Genomic DNA, 21,331 nt, shown 5'->3' with positions numbered 1-21,331 from the left:
GGCCAAAAGACACTTAAGGTCATGCTCCACCTCTTAGTGATCTGGGAAATACAATTCAAAACAACTTTGAGATACCATCTTACACCTGTCAGAAAAGTTAAACTCAAAAACACCAATGATAGCCTATGCTGGAGAGGATGTGGAGTGAGGGGAGCACTCATCCATTGCTGGTAGGAATGCAAACTTGTGCAGCCTCTTTGGAAATCAGTGTGGTGGTTTCTCAGGAAACCTCCCTCAGGACCCAACAATTCCACCCTTGGGATTATACCCAAGAGATGCCCTATCACACTACAAAAGCATTTGTTCAACTATGTTCATAGCAGCACTATTTGTAATAGCCAGAACCTGGAAACAACCTAGGTGCCCCTCAATAGAAGAATGGTTAAAGAAGGTGTGGAACAAATACTCATTAGAATTTTACTCAGCGGTAAAAAACAATGACATCTTGAATTTTGCATGCAAATGGATGGAAATAGAAAACGTTTTACTGAATGAGGTAACCCTGAGCCAAAAAGAAGAATATGGTTTGTACTCACTCATAAGTTGATTCTAGCCATAATTAAAGGACATTGAGCCTATAATTCGTGATCCTAAAGAAGCTAAATAAGAAGGTGAACCCAATGAAATATTCTTTTCAGGAAGTTTTACTTGCTTTTATGAGACTCATGAAGTAAATAAACATCATGAGTCTGAGGAGGATTTCCTTGTGATGTTCACGAGGGCCCCTCCTCAGGGAGATAGAAGCAGGAAACCACTATTGTGCAAGAAAAATTTAATATTGTTAGCAGACCAAAGGAGAGTCTACAACTTGATTTACAAGTTATGTAGACAGTTTCAGGTATTAAGTTGTCATGAGTTACCACTGATATTGGACATTTTGTGATAAGATGGGGTGGAATATTTTGTGATCCAGCAATTTTTAAAACATCATTGTTCTTGTAAGTAAGCTCTCACCCACACTCCTCTTATGAGCCCCAATAAACATGTCAATCTACCCAGTTGGATTTTGCTGATATTGTTATTTTGACTTATACTGGGTTTCCTATTTGGAAACTATTCTTTGATGAGGTGAGTTGATGTATGTGTATTGTGTTTCTCCCTGGAAAATAAACATAAGTAATAGTTATAGATTTTTTTCTCTAAAACCTAAATATTGAACAACTATATGATGTAGAAATTCTACTACTGGGTATATATTTCCAAAGGCGGTAGAATCTTTTTAGAGAAACAAAACAAAATGATCAAACAAATCTAAAATATATTGCCACCTTGTTTTTTGTACCACTATGATGTGGGATTCTCCTCTGTATGCTGTGAATACCATTGGTCAATAAAGAAACTGGCTTGGCCTGATGGGCCAAAACATCCTAAATTAAGATGTGTGATTACACTTGTCAACCATTTTGTGCAACCTACAAATTCTCTGATCGTCAGACAAGTAAATATAGGCTCACATATTTGGACCTCTAGACCTTTTTTTTTTTTTAGTATTTACTGTTGTTTCTGTTTGTCTCACTGTGTAACTAGACTGGCTTTGAATTAATGACAATCCTACAGGATTAGCCTCGGAATGCTGGCATTACAATATGAGCCACCTAAACTTTATGTATTTGGTTTCTTGATTGCTCATTTAATTATGGTATGTGTTGGACACCTCAAGGAATGACCATGAAGGTGTTCACAGTTCATAATAGTTCTGAATCATACAGTATTACCATCCATGTATGGATTTAAAATTTAATCACACTATCAGAGATGGTAGATCAGTAGCAGTTGGAGCCCACTTCAGAAATCAGATAATTTTGAATGTGTTTGAATGACCCATTGTTCTGACAATCTCTAGCTATTGTTCTTTACATCCTGATTACATGGAATGAAGGAATTTTTATGACCCGGCTTTGGATCCAGTATGGGTCTATATTACAAGAGGCCTAAACCTTTGGAGTCAGTTAATTGTGGACTGATGCTGCTGAAGCTGAGAGTCAGATAAATTCACTTCCTCTTAAATTGTTTTTAAAAGATTTTTATTACAGTGGCAAAAATCAAACAAAGAAAAGGATTGGAAGTGTACCAAAATGTGATTCCTCACATTCACTATTTTGTGTTCGGTCCTTTATGGGAAATACAAACATTGGTATGCATTATACTAGTGTCTTATAGCCATGCTCAATCAAAGTAAGATGAAATAGCATGGTTTAGAGTTTGTCTATTACTCTAAGGTGGGAATTCCACGTACTTCTAACTTGAGATAAAATAACTTTCCTAACATTATTTAACAAGAATTTCTAGCAAGAGTTGCTGACTTTCTTGACCTTCCATACCTGTTTAGGAGTTCATAGTAACATGTCTAAAAATCAAGTCTCCATCTTCTAGAACTACATTTTGTTTTATTAACATGTCACAAGTAATAAATATGTAATAGGTATATAGCATATTCTTAAATACATATTTTAATAAATAAATAATCAAATGTAAAGCAAAGTCATTCAAAAAAATGAATCTTCCTATTAAGTTTCATATTTAGCTCTGACAGTGACAGATTTCTGATGTTATGTTATAACATGCTGCCGGACCACAAAAAGACTTAACTGACTTCAATGATAACCCTGGCACAAAATATTATTGATCTTATTCTATCAAATACTAAGATAACTTATGTATATATAATGATCATTACTGGTAGCTGTTAGGTTGACATGATCTAGACCCCCTCAGGAGACAGTTCTTCATGGATATATGTGAAGAATTATTTTTCTCTAGAAATGATTATGAGAGACTACTTTGTTAATATTTAGAAGTTCTACCAAAAGTAAGTAGAATCATTTTTGTGAATTGGACGCTGGTATTTATTTGTCTCATCTTTTAATTGTAGATACAATTTAACTATATGTTTTAAGCTTCTGATGACTTGATTTTCTTGAAGAGGGCACTTCTTATTTTCCGGTGATTCCATGTTTTGTGCCTGTTCACTAACTACTTCATCACTATTACATTTCATGTTGTTACTTGCCTATGTCAAGTAACAACTCACTAATCATCTTGTACAGTTGGTTATTCTGAACAGTAACATTGTTTTACTACATTGAGTTATGTCACACAATAGAAAAGATTACTCACCTCAGTAAATTCTTCGACCCATACAGAGATAACATAAATTCTTCCTAAAGATATAAGAAAAAATGTGAGCAAAACAGAATATTGCAAAAAAAGAAGAGAAAATGGAAGAAAACTATTAATGTTTATATTGCTATGACATTCAAATAAGAATTTCTATTTTCTTTGTTTTAGACAGTAATATGAGCATGCCCAGGTTTACTGGTTCTCTTAGTAAAGTCATTGGACTAACATATAAACCATATAATGGTGGTAAAATATCAGACATTGTTACACAAGATATATAAAAGTTGCATGTGGGGTTAAGTGTTATAAAATGATACTTCTTTCTTTACAAAGTGATCTAGAACTAGATATTGCAAATTTATGCTGATTATTTAAGGTAGGTGCTAAATTAAAAGCACCATGAAATACATACCGAAGGCGTAAGTCACAAACAATCCCACACCAGTTTGGAATTATGATTAATAGAATGGTTATTTATTCAAAGGGGGATAAACTTACAGATTACCATCCCAGACAACAGCCCCTCTGTGCAATCAGGAAAGGAATTTAGGAACCAGAAGCAGAGCTGGAAGCCAGAGAGAGAGTGGAGAACAGCCACTGCTTTTTTAAAGAGAGAGAGAGAGACCACGCCCCAATGGGCTGGTATCTCAGCGGCTATTGGCTGAAGGAGCAGAAGGAGCTCCCGCAGCAACATACTTTTATAACTCCTCTACTAAAATATATCATTTAAGCTATAAAATATATTTGTCCAAATATTGCACTGGAGGATCTTTAGTTACTGTTAAATTTCCTCTTCACTCATATTATTCTTGAGAACCTATGTTCCCAAAATGATTTGGAATCTTGCTTTCTCAAAATTTATGTATGTTACGTGACATGAACTTTTTTTTAAACTTAGTAACCGTTTAAAGATTTGAGGCCACGCTGTTTTATCTTAAAATAGAAAATTACGGACTAAAAAATATAAGCTTTTTCAATGAAAAATGGACTATCCAGAAAAATGAAAGGACAGATTATTGTATAGGCCAAGTATCACATACCTTATGCAATATTTTGTTAGAGTTTGAAACTGATAACATTTCCACAAGTTGTCTGTACTAAGTACAGAAGAAGGCATGACTTATATGGTTGATTTCAGCTAGCAAAGACTGTGATTTCACCTCTCAGTCTCCTGCAGATTTCTGAGCAAGCTTTACATTTTGTTTATGGAATCAAATAAAATAAATAGGGCGGGAAGACAAGATGCAAATAATTGAAAATGTTTAACAAACTGGAAAAAAGTAAAAACATCCTCATTCTGGCATAAAACACTGAAATTTTATATTATTCTGATCAAGTTTCAAGGAAAGGTTATAAATAGATAATAGGAGGCCAAGAGAATTAATATTGTTTATAAATGGCTTAAGACATTGGAATAATAGTAGCTGTAAAATACTTTGAAAATATTCTTTATACTAACTTATAACTAACTGAAATCCTTCAGTTATACTATCCACAATAAAGAAAGAATAAAGATATTTCTGGCATGTGAATATCAAACATTTTTTGATTGAATTTGACAAAATTATGTTGATGAGCCCAGACAAAAAATAAAGCCTTTTTGAAACAAGAGAATAATTCAGGAAAAAAAGGAATCCTGAAAATACAAGAGACTTTGGTGAAGGAAGAATGATGGATGAAAAATGTATGTGAAGTTTCAAAGCTACAAAGTATTTTCCAGTAAAAGTTAGGAGCCTCTGAAATTTATTCATGAATTTACAAACTTTTTTTAAAAAGGAAATTGACAAGTTTTGCTGCATATAAGTAAATTGAAGGAGACATAGGCAGATGACAGAAGCTATAGAGTATCATAGGTAACATGATCATGAACAAATGTGTAAAGTATTAAAAGTGGTAATTAATTCTAGAGGAAATAAGCAAGAGAATAAATTCAATAATATTATTGAGTGCACAAGACAGAAATGTCCTAATGGAATCAAAATAACATTAATAAACAACAAAGGCAGAACAAACATTTAGTGAAATCTTATTGGAATAGATGAGTGGTAATAGGCCAGAGAAGGAAGAACACTTTTGCACTTTTTTTGTAGTATGATCCATAGAATCTTTTACTCCTTAACTATGGTCTATGATTAAGGTCCACAGCCTTACTTTTCATCCAGAACCATTCTTATTTATGTCTATTTTCTATGTGTAATTATTACAAATACACTATTCTCAAAGAAATCTTTGTCTGGACGATAAATTGCAGTGTCAGTTAAACTGAGAAAACAAGGGTTTATTTCTTGCTTGTATTAATGTAGGGGTGAACTGAGGTCATACTGTTGTTCCTTATATTTCTTCATTCCACGATTTAGGTTAAAGGGCCTTATCCCAAAGAGAAATGTAGCTCCTATGAGAGGAGAGAGAGCAAGAAGGCCCTAAATGCATAGTGACTTTGCTAGCTACTGCAGCTGGGTCATACTGCTGCTTCTGCTAAAATTTCACTAAACTACACAAATCTTGTCATAGTCTGTCATCCTCGGAATAATGGTGGTGATGGAGGAGCAAAGCCTTCATACCCTGGAATGAGAACAAGAGAGCTAATAAAAACATTTTTCATAATATAAAAAAAGATAACTGAAAAAAGCATCAGGTACCATATCAGTAACTACAGGCAATTTATTATGAAATATTTAAACGTAGCATTTGTATAATGATTTTAATTTTTTACTTGGCTACTTTATTCACAGTCATATTTGAATCTCAGATCAACTGTCAGAGTTATTATTATGTTTTTCTCAGGAGCAAAATTTCTGTGAAATTTTATTTAACTTGACAGACTGATACGAGTATTTCATATTTTAATGTCTAGACTCAATCTGTGACTACAAAATTTTACCTGTTTCTATATAGAAAGCGTTTTCTGGATTAAACTTATCCAGGTTTATTTTATAGTATTTTTAATATGTAATGATTATTTAATAGTTTAGGTACTATTTGAAGTTGAAGTACTTTGTGATATAATGCTCAGTGTATGTGTGAGTGTGTGTGTGTGTGTGTGTGTGTGTGTGTGTGTGTAGGAACCATCTGGTGTGTGTGTGTGTGTGTGTGTGTGTGGGTGTGGTGTGTGTGTATACAATAGAAGAACTACTGAAAAGTAGTTCTTTAAGATGTTCTTAAAGATGACTGAGTTTGTCTTTTGTTGTGATGACCCACTAATACTTCACTGACCAAGAGATTTTGACTTACAACTAAAAAATTAATGTAATTATTACTATAATAAATAATTTACTATAATATAATTTTGACTGCAGTATAAATAAGATGCACTCATTTTCTAAATAGTCTAGTAAAAATATTCAGAAAATGAATGTTTAATAAAAATAACTGACATGACTACATGAATTTTTGCTTCAATAGATATTCAAAAACCTTAGTTTAAGTCTTAGGGATAAAAACATTTGCATGAAAAATCATCAAATATTAGTCTTCTACAGCAAAAACCTGTAATATTAATATACTGAATATTTTGTGATATATAAAAAGCAATGGTACAATCAACACTCCAGATTATTATTCTCAAACTGAATTTCTCTTTTTATTTATTCACCTGATTATTCACTTATTAGCAATGTTTTAGTAATTACTTTTGGTAGTGTGAATTTTTTTATATTAGGAGCTTGAAATCATGTGGTAGATGCATAAATCTTCCTACAAAACAACCCAGAAGTGAGGTAAGTGTTAATAGAGGTGTGTGCAAAAACTAAAATAGTGCTTACAATGTGTGGGCAAGTTTCCAACAGTTTGATCAGCAGAGAGTAAGAGTGTGAATCCACAATGTTTCTAGAGGAAAATGGGAGGAGGTGATTGTAAAAAAAAAGTCTTTGCTCCTTAGGGATATTATGGTCAATGAAAAAAAAAACTGATCACAATTTCCTGAAAAATATAGTCTTAAGTTGATATCTTTTAACGTTTTATGAGATTAACATTTAATTTTATTTATTTTCTCCAAACTCATACTTTTCCCTGTTCTCTCTCAAATTCATGACTCCTCTTTCCACTAATGGTTATTTTATGTATGTATATTTATACATCTGTATGTATATTTCTGAATATAACCAGCTTATTTCATATAATGTCACATCTGTGTATGTTTTCAGAGATGATGTTTGGTACTGCTGTGCTCTTTCCTTGGAATGGTTACCCTACTTCTCAGCTATTCTCTGTTATCTTAATTTCTTTGGCTAGATTTGAAAACTCCTGGTGTTTTCCCCATCTAGTTTCTCATATTTCTTGGTTTCATCATTGTTCTGCTCATGTTTGGGTGATCATGTTGTGGAAAATTGATGAGCACAGTTTTTGATATTCTAAAAGATATAATTTCACAGCAGAGTTTCTGATCCTAGGTCTCTAATAATCTTTCAACCTCCTTTTCAAAAATTTTCCCTAAATCTTAGGTGCAGAAATGACTTTTAGATGTATCCACTGGGAGTGAGCAACAAACATACAGATTTTGAATGGTTATGAGTTTCTGTAGTTGTCTTTTTCTGCTTCAAAGAGAAGTTATCTTGATGAGTCTTCTCTACAAATGTCCATGGGTTGAAAGACAAATGTGTGTGTGTGTGTGTGTGTGTGTGTGTGTGTGTGTGTTAGGAGTTATATTGGCTTAGTTATTCCCAGAGTTGGAAGCTAAATCCTCACTGCTGAAGACAATTTGCACTTCAGAAACAGACCCCAGAGATCCATGGGTTAGGATCGACCTTAATGACCCATCTGTGAGGACAAACATTGAACATATGGTACCTTGAAAGTTTACAAATGCATGAGGCAACCAAAAGTCCTACTTACTATGATACCTACGAGTCATATCAACAACCAGCATGGCACAGTAACCCTACAGGTGCAGCAGTAACATACATACATACATTGGCAGTTACCAGCAATCTTTTATTGTACATAAGAACCACCATACAAGAAGGAAACCATGCCTGCTACTAGAAAACTAGCTAAATATTATGTGTTAGTGAAGACATGGTTTTTGTATGAGACTCTAAAACCACTAATTTGTTAAATCAGCATAATCACAATTCATTTTTAATTGATTCTTTGAAAATTTATGTACTCTATTTTGATACTAACCCCTCAAAAAGGCCCTCACAGATGTCCCATCTCTATGCACCCATCTTTGCGTGCTTTCTATATATTCTTGGATATATGGCTGTCCAAGGAAGCATGGGTGACATATCAGGAGCAACATCCTTTAAGAAAACTGACTTTCCCTATCTCACAATTATCAATTTCCAATCATTTATTCACTAGAAATGGGACTTACTACTTAGATTTTGTGTGGCTTAAGCTTAACAGCATGCACAAGTCTTCACTGAATTCTTATCTTCTGGAGACAGTATTAAATCTAATGAGAAATTTTACTTCCTACCAAGACATTCTTGCCACTTTTACACCAGAGTGCAAGTATTTTCAGATCAGTCATTATTGTTGTTCAAGGGTTCACAGCTGAGTAAGATGTATGTCAATTTTCTTCTTCAGTCATGTGTATGATACCTCCTAGTATTATGACAGTTAAGTACAAGAATATGACAGTTAAGTACAAGAAATAGAGTTTCCTGGTGATTACCAAACTGGTTTCTCAATTCTCCATGGCTCAAGTATGGAGTATCTCTAACTATAGGCCCAGGCGTTTAACCAAGAACACCAGCCATAGCATATAATATCTAGAGCTCTATGGGACCACACTGACCAGCAACTCCAAAGATATAGCCAATTCTTGACAGCGAACTTTTAACTTGCTAATCTTTGTTGTATACTAGGGGCATATTCACTTTTAAAGGGCAAATTTATTCAAATATTTACTTAGACATGTGTATACATTTTAGGGCTTTTATTCAGTTGTAAGTTTCCATATGACTTTTTAAAAAGATCTTCATTGTAATTGTATCATATATTTCCTTCAGTACCCTGCCCTCTCTCCCTGTTTAAATTTTGATGTCCTGTTATTCACCTTTAACTTTTAAAATTGATTGGTTTCAGCCTGCTCTGCTGGCTCCACCCTGCTAGCGCCTCCGCCAACCATCCCAGCTGCCATCCAGAGGGCCATCGGAGGGGTGAGTGTGCTTCGGGCCCGCGGCAGGGGCCGGCGAGGAGGAGCTAGGACTTTCCCCGACCCCATAGACTCCCAGGTCAGCCTGCTCTGCTGGCTCCACCCTGCTAGCGCCTCCGCCAGCCATCCCAGTTGCCATCCAGAGGGCCATCTGAGGGGTGAGTTTGCTTCGGGACTGCGGCAGGGCCCTTTCCCCGACCCCATAGGCTCCCAGGCCAGCCTGCTCTGCTGGCTGCACCCTGCTAACGTCCCCGCCAGCCATCCCAGCTTCCATCCAGAGGGCCATCAGAGGGGTGAGTTTGCTTTGGGGCTGCGGCAGGGGCCCTGCGAAGAGGAGCTCGGTCTTTCCCCGACCCCATAGACTCCCAGGTCAGCCTGCTCTGCTGGCTCCACCCTGCTAGCGTCCCCGCCAGCCATCCCAGCCTCCAGCCAGTGGGCCATCGGAGGGGTGAGTTTGCTTTGGGCCTGTGGCAGGGGCCCGGTGAGGAGGAGCTCAGACTTTCCCCGACCCCATAGACTCCCAGGTCAACCTGCAGTGCTGGTTCCACCCTGCTAAGCTCTCCCGCCTGCCATCCGAGCTTCCATCCAGGTACAAATTTCTATATTTCTCCCCTCCCACTGGGGCCATAAAATTTCCGCAGCTCAGCTGCCTTGCACACTGGGCCTGCTCTGTAGGCGCAACCCGGAAAGAGGGAGTGCCTGTGCTTCAATATCCTGCCTAAGGAAAGGTAGGCATTCTATAAGTGAACTCCCTGCCCAACAAGGGAACCTGACCCGCTACCAGAAGTTCCCATAGAGAGCATTTGAACAAAGAGATGGGCAGACGCCAAGGCAAGACCTCCTCCAACAATCTGAAAAACAACATGAAAACCATGTTCCCATGATCAACACCAGATCCCAACGACCCTACAAAAGAAGGATTTGAACACTCTAACCCAGATGAAGTGGAAAAAAGTGCCATTATGAAAGCAATAGAGTCCCTCAAACAGGATATGAATAACTCCCTTAAAGAATTGGATGAGAAGTATAATAAAAAGTTTGAAGAAATGAGTATAGAATTAGATGAGAAATATAACAAAAAGTTTGAAGAAATAAGTAAATCCGTGAATGAGTCCCTGAGAAACCAAGAAAAAACAATCAAACAAGTAAAGGAAACAGTTCAAGAATTGAAAACTGAAATGGAGGCAATGAAGAAAACACAAAACGAGAACCGGCTGGATATGGAAAACCTAGGTAAACGAGCGGAGACTACAGAATCAGGCATAACCAATAGAATACAAGAGATAGAAGAATGAATCTCAGATTCTGAAGATACCATAGAGAAAATAAATGCTCTGGTCAAAGAAAACAGCAAATTCAACAAATTCTCTTCACAAAACATTCAGGAAATCTGGGACACAATAAAAAAACCAAATCTAAGAATAATAGGGATTGAAGAAGGAGAACTGCAGATCAAAGGCCCAGAAAATATGTTTAACAAAATTATAGAAGAAAACTTTCCCAATCTAAAGAATGATATTCCTATGAAGGTTCAAGAAGGATACAGAATGCCGAATAGACTGGATCAAAAAAAAAAGTCCCCTCGCCATATAATAATCAAAACACAAAACATCCAGATTAAAGAAAGAATATTAAGAGCTGCAAAGGAAAAAGGTCAAGTGACTTATAAAGGTAAACCTATCAGGCTTACACCAGACTTCTCTATGGAAACCATGAAAGCCAGAAGATCCTGGATAGAGGTACTGCAGAAACTAAGAGACCATGGATGCAAACCCAGACTACTATACCCAGCCAAGCTATCGTTCACTATCAACAGAGAAAACAAAATTTTCCAGGATAAAAATAAATTTAAACAATTCATAGCCACAAATCCATCCCTACAGAAAGTAATAGAAGGAAAATCGCAACCCAAGGAATCCAACATTGCCATCACTGCCTACAATAACTCAGACATCTAGCGACCCTTCACAACCACAACTCAAAGAAGAGAAACACACAGACTCTACTACACACACACATACACACACACACACACACACACAAATAATAAACAGAATCAACAACCACTGGTCATTAATATCACTTAATGTTAATGGACTCAACTCACCTATAAAAAGGCACAGACTTAGAGACTGGATAAGAAAACAGGATCCAACATTCTGCTGTTTACAAGAAACACACCTCAACCACAAAGACAGACACCTATTCAGAGTAAAGGGTTGGGAAAAGGTTTTCCAAGCAAACGGACATAAGAAACAAGCTGGTGTGGCCATTCTAATACCTAACAAAATTGACTTCAAACTAAAATCAATCAGAAGAGATGGAGATGGACATTTCATACTCTTAACAGGAGCAATTAATCAGGAGAAATTCTCAATCCTGAATATCTACGCCCCTAATATAAAAGCCCCCACTTATGTAAAAGAAAAACATTTAGAACTCAAGGCAGTCATCAAACCACACACACTAATAGTAGGAGACTTCAACACAACTCTCTCACCAATGGACAGATCAATCAAACAGAAACTCAACAGAGAAATAAGAGAATTGCTAGAGGTAATGAATCAAATGGACTTAACAGATATCTATAGAACATTCTACCCAAAAAGGAATGAATATACCTTCTTCTCTGCAGCTCATGGAACCTTCTCGAAAATTGACCACATACTCGGTAACAAAGCAAACTTACACAGATAAAAAAAAATATTAGTAATCACCTGTGTCTTGTCAGATCACCACGGAATAAAGTTAGAACTCAATAACAATTCGAATTCCAGAAAGCCTACAAATATGTGGAAGTTGAACAGTCAACTACTGAATCATCCTTGGGTCAAGGAAGAAATAAAGAAAGAAATTAAAGTCTTCCTTGCATTTAATGAAAATAAAGACACAACATACTCAAACCTATGGGACACAATGAAAGCAGTTCTAAGAGGAAAGTTCATAGCGCTAAGTGCCCAATTAAAGGAAACGGAGAAAGCATATATTGGAGACTTAACAGCACACCTAAAAGCTCTGGAAAAAAAAGAAGCAGACTCTCCCAGGAGGAGTAGAAGATTGGAAATAATCAAACTGAGGGCTGAAATCAACAAAATAGAAACACAGAAAACAATCCAAAAAATCAACAAAACAAAAAGTTGGTTCTTGGAGAAAATCAACAAGATTGACAAACCCCTAGCCAAACTAATCAAACGGCAGAGAGAGAACACTCAAATTAATAAGATCAGAAATGAAAAGGGGGACATAACAACAGACACAGTGGAAATTCAGAGAATCATTAGATCTTACTACGAGAGTTTATATGCCACAAAGTTGGATAATGTACAAGAAATGGATTGGTTTTTAGATAAATACCATTTACCAAAGTTGAACCAAGAACAGGTGAACAATCTAAATAGACCTGTTAGTCGTGAAGAATTAGAAGCTGTTATCAAAAACCTCCCCACCAAAAAAAGCCCAGGTCCAGATGGTTTCAATGCAGAAGTCTACCAGAACTTCCAGGAAGAGCTAATACCTATACTCCTTAATGTATTTCACAATATAGAAACAGAAGAGTCATTGCCAAACTCTTTTTATGAAGCTACAGTTACCCTGATACCAAAACCACACAAAGACACAACCAAGAAAGAGAATTGCAGGCCAATCTCACTCATGAACATTGACGCCAAAATACTCAATAAAATACTGGCAAACCGAATCCAAGAATACATTAGAAAAATTATCCATTATGATCAAGTGGGCTTCATCCCAGAGATGCAGGGCTGGTTCAACATATGCAAATCTATCAATGTAATCCATCATATAAATAAATTGAAAGAAAAAAACCATATGATCATTTCATTGGATGCTGAAAAAGCATTTGACATAATTCAACACCCCTTTATGATAAAGGTGTTGGAGAGATTGGGTATACGAGGATCATACCTAAATATAATAAAAGCAATATATAGTAAGCCGACAGCTAACATCAAATTGAACGGAGAGAAACTCAAAGCCATTCCACTAAAATCAGGAACACGACAAGGCTGTCCACTCTTTCCATACCTCTTCAATATAGTGCTTGAAGTCCTAGCAATAGCAATAAGACAACATAAGGGGATCAAGGGGATTCGAATTGGAAAGGATGAAGTTAAACTTTCGTTATTTGCAGAAGATATGATAGTGTACATAAGCGACCCCAAAAACTCTACCAAAGAACTCCTACAGCTGATAAACACCTTTAGTAATGTGGCAGGATACAAGATCAACTCCAAAAAATCGTTTGCCCTCCTATACACAAAGGATAAAGAAGCAGAGAGGGAAATCAGAGAAACATCACCTTTCATGATAGCCACAAATAGCATAAAATATCTTGGGGAAACTCTAATCAAGGAAGTGAAAGACCTATTTGACAAGAACTTTAAGTCCTTGAAGAAAGAAATTGAGGAGGATACCAGAAAATGGAAAGATCTCCCCTGTTGTTGGATTGGGAGAATCAACATAGTAAAAATGGCAATTCTACCAAAAGCAATCTATAGATTCAGCGCAATTCCCATCAAAATTCCATCAAACTTCTTCACAGACCTTGAGAGAACAATAAGCAAGTTTATATGGCAAAACAAAAAAACCAGGATAGCCAAAACATTCTTATACAATAAAGGAACTTCTGGAGGCATTACCATCCCTGACTTCAAACTCTATTACAGAGCAACAGTATTGAAAACAGCTTGGTATTGGTATAACAACAGAGAAGTCGACCTATGGAATCGAATACACGACCCGGGTATTAACCCACAAACGTATGAACACCTGATATTTGACAAGGGAGCTAAAGGCATACAATGGAAGAAGGACAGCATCTTTAACAAATGGTGTTGGCATAACTGGATGTCAACCTGTAGAAGAATGATAATAGATCCATATTTTTCACCATGCACAAAACTCAAGTCCAAATGGATTAAAGACCTCAGCATTAATCTGACCACTTTGAACCTGATAGAAGAGAAAGTGGTAAGTAGTCTACAAGATATAGGCACAGGAGACCAGTTCCTAAGCAGAACCCCAGGAGCTCAGACAATAAGAGAAGCAATGAATAAATGGGACCTCCTGAAACTGAGAAGCTTCTGTAAAGCAAAGGACACTGTCAGTAAGACAAAAAGGCTACCTTCTGACTGGGAGAAGATCTTCACAAATCCCTCATCAGACAAAGGTCTGATCTCCAAAATATACAAAGAACTCAAGAAACTAGACACTACAACTCTAACTAACCCAATTAAAAAATGGGGTACTGAACTGAACAGAGAATTCACAGCAGATGAACTCCGAATGGCCAAAAGGCACTTAAGGTCATGCTCAACCTCCTTAGTGATCAGAGAAATGCAAATCAAAACAACTTTGAGATATCATCTTACACCTGTCAGAATAGCCAAACTCAATAACACCAATGATAGCCTATGCTGGAGAGGATGTGGAATGAGGGGAACACTCATCCATTGTTGGTGGGAATGCAAACTTGTGCAGCCACTGTGGAAATCAGTGTGGCGGTTTCTCAGGAAACTGGGAGTCAACCTCCCTCAGGACCCAGCAATTCCACTCTTGGGAATATACCCAAGAGATGCCCTATCATACTACAAAAGCATTTGTTCAACTATGTTCATAGCAGCACTATTTGTAATAGCCAGAACCTGGAAACAACCTAGGTGCACCTCAATAGAAGAATGGTTAATAAAGGTGTAGAACATATACACATTAGAACTCTACTCAGCGGTAAAAAACAATGACATCTTGAATTTTGCATGCAAATGGATGGAAATAGAAAATGACTTACTGAGTGAGGTAAGCCAGACCCAAAAAGAGAAATATGGTATGTATTCACTCATAAGTGGATTCTAACCATAATTAAAGGTCTTTGAGCCTATAATTCGTGATCCTAGAGAAGCTAAATAAGAAGGTGAACCTGTTGAAAATCATGTAGCTATCTGCCTGGAGATTGGAAATAGACAAGAGTCCCAGGTAACCTCGGGTGCATGAGGGGGTGGGAGAGTTGTTGGAAGGGGAGAGGGTTAGAGAGAAGGGAGTAGGGGAGGAATGGGGAAAGCTCAGGGGATTGGGATGGGGGGAAGGAGGAAGGATGGATATGAGATCAGGGAAGAATATATCTCAACTAAGGGAGTCATTTTAGGGTTTACAGGAGACTTGATTATAAATGGGATCCCAGGTCCAAGGAGAGATCCCCAGACTGTTCTCTAGACAGAGGAGAAGGTTCCTGAACCGGCCTTGGCCTATAACCATAATGATGAAGATTTTGCTTATCACCATAGATCCTTCATCTGCCGATGGATGGCGATACAGATGGAGACCCACATTGGAGCACCGGACTGAGCCCCCCATGGTCCAAATGAGGGGCAGAAAAAGGAAGAACATGAAAAAAACTCAGGACCGCGAGGGGTGCGATCACCCAGTGATACAAGGGGACTGATCTAATGAGAGTTCACCAAGGCCAGTTGGACTGGGACTGAACGAGTATGTGATCCAACCAGATTTTCTGAATGTGGCCGGATCTCTGAATGTGGCTGGTCCGGAGCCTTTCTGAAAAGCCACTGTCAATGACACTGGGACTTGTTTCCTCTGCATATGCTGGATTTTTGGGATCCAGTCTGTTCGGATACTCACCTTCAGGGACCTGGAAGGAGTGGGGAGGAACTTGAACTTCCCACAGGGCTGAAAGCCCTGACTGCTCTTAGGGATGAAGAGGGAGGAGGAGGGGGAGGGAGGAGTGGGAGGGTGTTGGGAGGAGGGGCGGAAATGAAAACTTTCATAATTTAATAAACTTTAAAAAAAATAAAATAAAATTGATTGGTTTCTTTATTCACAAAAGAATTTTTATTTCAAAAATAATCAGTACAAAAATAATCTATTATGAACCTATTTTCATTTTTTACTGTGATGTGGGATATATCTCTGTATCCTGTGAATACCATTGATTAATAAAGAAACTGTCTTGGCCTGTAATAGGGCAAAGAGTAGAACTAGGCGGAGAAACTAAACTGAATGCTGGCAGAAGGAAGGCAGAGTTTAGAGACACCATGGAGCTGCCAGCGGGGGAAGATGCAAGCTGTTATCTGGAACCTTATGGGTAGGTCACGAACCTCATGGCAAAATATAAAATAATAAAAATGGGTTAATTTAATATTTAAGAGTGTAAGGACATAAAAAATTTAAAAGGCTTTGCTTGGTCAGGAACTGGTTGAGACACATGCCTTGAGATTTTTGCAGCATCAAGAGTTAGCTGGAAACAGGAACCTTTGCAAAAGTGCAAACCAACTGTCCCTAGCAGCTAGCCCCCTGTGGACACTAACTTTGTGGCCTAGACAGGAGCAGAAATAACTGCTTAGGGGGAAGGCGGGGGTATGCACAGAAGCAGAAGTAATCCATATCCTGTACTCAGCAAAACTTACTACCCCCTTGACCCTAAGTAACCTGTTTTGCGGTTTTTGCCTATATATGTCAACCCCAAATGAGGAGCGGGAACTCTCCCCACTGCACTGCGTTTGAATGGAATGGGGAACTTCCAGCTAGCTAGAAAGAGTAAACATTGCTTTTGCATTCTGGACTTGACTGAATTCCAGTGGTCTCTCTGGGGTTCTCAACTTGGGCACAAGAGCTTGCTAGGAATATGCTATAGTGATTGGCAAAAGAGTGATTTTAATTAACACAGTTTCTGTTTGGTTATTTTGGAACTCTGGGCAGCCGGGAAATGAACAAGCAACCCTCTACTACGTTACTGCTCACATTATTTTGTCCCAAAAGCTTATTTAACGTGGATTAAAAACAGTTTTGACCTCCTCAATTCTCACATGCTCCAAAGGGCAGGGTCAGGATGTCTGTTCTGAGATGAAAGCATTAGCCCTGGGGTTTGAGGTCACAGGAGCAAAGGGAAGATGCTATCGTGGAAACAGAGTGACACTTGAATATATGTTTCCTCTGAAGCTTTCTCTGAACAGAACTTTACAGATTGAAATCTACACTTGTGAGTATTATATATTCATTACTTTTATTCTTTTCTTTAAATTCTAGCTAGTAAAATCTATTCCTTGAGAATTTATAATTAAATTTACCATAGTAAATAGTGTTGGTAGATTTGTTACACAATGAACCGAGAGCACTGAAGAGTCTTGAGATGTAAGAAATGAAAAATTCATCCTAGAAATAAAGGAACTAAATAAAGGTTGTCTGGAAACTCTGGAGACAGTGAAGCCATTGGTAAGCAGCAGAGCCAATCACAAGTAAAGGTTTCAGTGGTGAAGAGAGACATTTTTACTTAATTAAGCGGGTTTCTTGAATAGAGTAGAGGCATGGATAAATCAGGCTAGACTGACTCTCCTGTGGTGACCTGGCACTCCTGCAGTTCCCTCTTCCCTAATGAGGTGAATTTTGGCAGTGTTATGAAGCTTCCTTGTGTAGTATAGTCTCTAGAGAAAGATCACTGTTTGGGCTACCAAAGTAAACAACCAAAACATATTGATTCTTACCATATATAAGGTTTATATTCATTGATTAAGTGGAGATCAGTCAACTTCTAGAGTCACAAAACTCTATTAATGATTTCTTGATGACATAAACATCTTTAAAAATTAAATGACTTTTGCTAGAAAAATAGTGCTCACACTAAATATGAGTAAATAGTTCATTTGAATATTTCTATACATAATTTTAGTAATATGTGCACATAATGCACAGAGCATATATAAGGAATAGTGAACACATTTATTCACATTAAATAATGGAATATTAATAAACTATTTCATTATGCATTTTAACATGTAACTTTTATGTCTGTATTTTCATTTATTTTAGATCAGTATTATAAAATTACATTTTTATGTATTCTTTTTATAATTTCTCTTTTCCTTATGCCTTGGAGCATTCATTTAAAAATGAATGGAGAAAAGCCTAGCAGCTCGTGTCACCAGGTGATAATTTACTAACAACAACAAATGCAGTGTGGGGAGCTGGAAAGATAAGTTTCTTGCAAAAATCTCTTTTTATGATGTGGAGCACTGAATGAGTAGGTGTGTCATTCCTCATCTGTTTGATTAAGATGATTTGAAAGTATGCCCGCAGCCAGTTGCCTTCATGCAAATTTAGAAACTATTTTAAAAAGTTCAAAATCTTTTAATTTATGTTTTCATTGATATGCAAACAATATTACTTTTTTGTTTATTTGCTTTTTTTTCCTTATGAGACAGCATTTCTCTGTTGCTTTGGAGACTGTTCTGGACCTAATTCTGTTGATCAGGCTGTTATTGAACTCACAGGCCTGTATCTGCCTCCTTTGTGCTGTTCTCTTTTTGGAAGGAAGGTGTCTTCCCTTGGACAGAAGGAACAAGCTCCACTACAGAGACTGACACAGTTCATGACCCACTGCAGCCTAAGGAATTTTCCATGATCATTTAGGGACCTTGACTCAAATAAAACTAGATCCTTGGTTTCCACACAAAATAATTTCAGGACTGGTAAGAAGAATTGGTATGTATTAAAAACATACACTCAGAGAAAGAATAAACACACCAATAGTGTGAGTGTGAACTTCTCAAGAGTTTAATAAATGGCACACATTTAAAAATAGATTTTAAAGGACAGGTTTATTTATTTTTTTTTAAATTCTAGTTTGCCTGTATATATGTGTGAGAGTACCAGATGCCCTGGAACTGGAGTTACAGACAGTAGTGAACTGCCAAGTGGGTGCTAATAGTTAAACCTAGGTCCTTCGGAAGAGCAGCTAGTGAGTGCTCTTTAATTGCTGAGCCATGATTTTTTTTTCAAATGGAGCAAACTAGCAGAGGGTACTAGGAGGAAAAATGAGGAGGCTAGGCTGGCCTCAAATTCAAGATCCTCCTTCCTCTACCTTCTTCAGCAAATCCTACTTTTGTGTGTCACCACAACTGGGCATTTTTTTTTTACTAACACTGGTGTACTAGACATAGAAATTACAAAATTCTAGACAAAATTCATAGACAGTATGGTGATTACTGTCCTTTGAGCAAAGGTCTCTCTGTGGAATCCTGGCTAACTCAAAGTCTTTGACAATCCAGCTGTTGTTCACTGTTGTTTTCTAATCTCTACTTTTTATTAACACGTTAATACTAAGTGTTTTAACATGAAATTTGTCTCTAAATATACTTAGTATAATAAATAACTATTGCAAAAGCTGTCAGTCTGTTATAATCTAGAGGTCTGGGCCTAGTTCATTTTGTTCTAAAAACCAGTTTCTTTTTGAGGGTTGGAATTTTAAAAATAGTAGAAGGGTCTTCCACCCTAATTCAGGGATATTCAATTTGAACACAGGATTGACCAAGAGATGTTGCAAAATTGTGTCTTGATTTGCTCTTACAACTCAGCTGCTCCATCAGCAGAGGTTCGCTATCAGGGACAGGAGAAATTCAGGGTTTGGGATCAGGGGAAGCCCACAAGGTTTTAAACTGCCAAACACCTGTCTCAAAGAAGGAAATGTCAGACATTTAGGAATTTTCCACCTATCCTCACTGGTCCTGCCCTCTTTCCTTAATTCTCTGCACTTCCGGAATCTGATTGACAACTAATTTACGAATTCTTTGAAAAATTTTTCCCTTCCCAGTTCTCTTTTTTATCTTCCTCTTTTTTCTGCCTTACTTCTTCGTGTCCTGCCTTCCTACTTTTCAGCTTTCATTTATCTTCAAACCACGTACCAAAAATTCATTAATATATCAGCACATAAAATATATTAAAACACATAGTTATTACCAGCTATACACAATAGATACATGTTGCTATAATTATATGTTCAAGTTCAACCATTATATATAATTGTTGAATGTATATATATGTATATATATACACATATATAGGTGTGTATATGTATATATGTAGTGTTTAATTTTCTAAATTTAATAGACCTATGTTAAATATTAACCTGAAATACACATGGGTCCATCAGTTATTATTTTTCTGTTAAAACATAAATCTGCATAACTTCATCACCACATGTCAAATGTAAACTGAGCTTGAACTTTGTAATGAGAGTGTTAACTTTCACACATTTTTACCATGAAAGATAGTCTTGATTTTTGAAAATCAAGTTTACTTTATTTAAGTAAAATTTAAGTTTACTCTATATAGTTAAGGAATATTTTGTGGTAAATGAATCCATATTTTTTAAAGATTCGACAATAAAGGGATCTCAACTAACAGTCCAGATGTCATCAACAATCTATATGTCATATTTTCCTCATAGCAAACAAGACTGTGGAATGTGACCTTAAAGTGTTTATTTGTCTCAAGAGAGTGAATCATTTGATGATGTATTAACTCATTTATATTCCATATTTGTTTGTTAATTTTTATTTAATTCATAAATATTTAATGCCCCTGGATCACAATAGCACAATTACTATCATTTGCATAAATTGTTAGAGGTAATTGCCTTGTGGCCAAATACAAACAAACAAAACCAACATAAAAGCACCACTCCCTTATAAAAAAATAAAATACACACAATAAGAAATTATATGGGAACTTAATAGAACAGATATTCATATGAAGTAAGAATTATTTTAGTGTGAGTTGTGTAACCAATCCTTTATATCAACATGACAGAGGCAAAGATTGTATTTATACCTAATGAATATGCTGTACCCTGAACACATTCATTTTTGCTTTTTCACTTATAGACTATATTATAAAATCAATCAACATAGTTTCATGATTCATATGCAGTTATGTAGTAATTTATCAAGTCAGGTGGCCATTACAGAACTGGGTAGTGGTTTATGATTATTTCTTTTATTATTGTTATTAGGTCAAATGTTAATGCTGGTATATTTTAGATATAAATTCTTTCTTGTAATGTAACACGCTAAGATTTTTTTTGCTTATTGAATTGTTTGCTAAATGTAAGCCAACTGTATTTATCTAATTTTAATATAAATTTCAGTCCCACATAATAGTAATTATGAAAATGGTATCTCAGTTGTATAAAAATTTCACCAAATAAGTTTAACATACAGAAGAGGAAAATGCAGCTCTCACTTCCACTATAGACCAGAGGCCAAAGTCCCCTGAATTTTTATTAAGCAAGAGTTTGTTAGTAAAAAG

The sequence above is a fragment of the Myodes glareolus genome, chromosome 15 (assembly GCF_982192425.1).
Source record: "Myodes glareolus chromosome 15, mMyoGla1.1, whole genome shotgun sequence".
NCBI lineage: Eukaryota > Metazoa > Chordata > Mammalia > Rodentia > Cricetidae > Myodes > Myodes glareolus.
This window is presented reverse-complemented; position numbering follows the sequence as displayed.